The sequence below is a fragment of the Cebus imitator genome, unplaced genomic scaffold (assembly GCF_001604975.1).
Source record: "Cebus imitator isolate Cc_AM_T3 unplaced genomic scaffold, Cebus_imitator-1.0 Scaffold45, whole genome shotgun sequence".
NCBI classification, from domain to species: Eukaryota; Metazoa; Chordata; class Mammalia; order Primates; family Cebidae; genus Cebus; species Cebus imitator.
In genome coordinates, this window is record NW_016107360.1 from 5,130,377 (window position 1) to 5,132,728 (window position 2,352).

Sequence of the window (2,352 nt, forward strand, 5' to 3'; positions counted from 1 at the left end):
CATGTTGACCAGGATGGTCTCGATCTCTTGACCTCGTGATCCACCCGCCTCGGCCTCCCAAAGTGCTGGGATTACAGGCGTGAGCCACCGCGCCCGGCCCTGATTGTCAACTCTTAAGACAAGCTACATTATTTCTTTGTATAATTCTATGTACCTATAAGAACTTGGTAGATTTACTTAGAAAGTAGTTATTTTAACATTCTTCTTTCATACCCCTCTCCTGACCCATAAAGAGTAAACTCACTATAATGTTATTTTTTGTGGGAAAAGTCTTAAATTAAATTTTTTTCCACGCTTATTATAGGGAGAATAATTCTCTCTCAAACCTTCAGCTCTAGAAACTAAAAGTCTTTTCTTACACTGAAGATTCTTGTCATTTATTTTATCTTGATATGTCTACTTTTTTTTTAACCTCTTTATATTCTTATTTCATATCTGGATCCCTACTTAATTTTTAGGTCAAAAAATTATAACTAATTTGCAAATATATATGATATTACATTTTTATGAGAAAATTGATTTATATCTTTAACGAAGAAAACAGCCACTGATCGCAACTAAGCTTTATGCATTGAAGACAGAAACATATATCATAAAGAAAAAATTAGCTAGAGCTTGCTTTTAGCCAAATATATTTTGATTCTCTATATAGACTCTGAAAAATAGCTTGAAATTCTTTGTCTTTACTTCAGCCAACTGCAGGCCACTGAGAAAGTATATCACTGCATAGCAAGTAGCCATAATGATCAAATTATGTACATAATCTATCCAGTTAGATGTTAACTGCTGGTGGTAATAATTTTAAATTGCAGTTATAGTCACTATGCCTTTTATTTTTAAAAAATCAATAAAGATAAGCCTACTCCCATTAACAAAGGCTACCTCAATATAAACAGACTGAAGAAAATGTGAGTTAGGGATTTCTCATAAATATAGCAGATTGAACACACGTGCTTTTCTGTCCTCTCTATAGAAACCTATCAAAATCATAATGAAAGAATACAAGAGAGCAAAGTAGAGCCACAAAGTCAACCAAAAAATAAGTAGTCATGAGATCTGGAAAACAATCCAACTGTATTAGTCTATTCTCATGCTGCTGATAAAGACATACCCAAGACTGGGTAATTTACACAGAAAAAGACGTTTAATGGACTCACAGTTCCACGTGGCTAGGGAGGCCTCACAATCATGGCAGAAGGCAAGGAGGAGAAAGTCAGCTCTTATATGGATGGCGGGAGGCAAAGAGAGGGCTTGTGTAGGGAAACTCCCCCATATAAAACCATCAGATCTCATGAGACTTATTCACCAGCACAAGAACAGCATGGAAAAGACCTGCCCCTGTGATTCAACTACCTCCCACTGGGTCCCTCCCACAACATGTGGGAATTCAAGATGAGATTTGGGTGGGGACACAGCCAAACCATATCACCAACTCAAGAGAATGGTGAAGGAAAGAATGATGAATGAGTGTATTAGCTTTAGAGAGAATAACCAGTCAAAATTGAAACAGGAGGCTGTGGAAAAGAGAACTTCAAGAAAAAAGTACAGAAGTAATAGATTATTTGATGTGCATACATCTTTAGAAAAATTGAGAGGCATTTGCCAAATGTGTTATGCCATTTGGGGAAAAAATAGCTATCAGTACATAGAAAACTAAACCAATGTAATATCAAGGAAATGAAAAATTCCAGGAAAAACAAAAAGATAAGTGAGAGAGAAAACATAATCAAAACACACCACTTGGATCAGTAGTAAACAATATTAATGTAGTCATAACACAGTAAATACCAATTATTGATTTAAGTGAAAATTTTGAAATACCTATATTGGATGAATGGGGAGACAAATGTATATTTTTCTTAATAAGGTATAAGAAAGTATTCAATTACTAAAAGAAAGAACTAAAAGTGGTTGCCTTGGGCTGTGAGGTTTGGTGAGGGGTTGAGGGTTAAGAGAAGTGGGAGTGGGATAGGGAGAACTTTTAATAGTACTTGATTTTTATACCATATAGATGTATTATTACATACGTAAAAATTAAAATTAATGTAATACATTTTTTGACAACCAAATATGTGGTTTGGGGAAACACTTTCAAATCATATTCTTTCACTTCCAGAAGCAGTTAATACATACATGTATGATTTCTTAAAGACCATTTCTAATTAAAATTTTTTAAAAATTGTTTCTTTTGAGAATGTTAAAGCTCAGAAACCCAGTAAAATGGGCTCAGAGTTCCAATTAAACTATTTTTAAAAATCACCAAATAAACCCCAGGTTATAACAATGAAGGAAATAATTTACATGTTTTGGTTTTTATTCCACCTCTTTAATTTCTTTTTTTTTTTTTTTTTT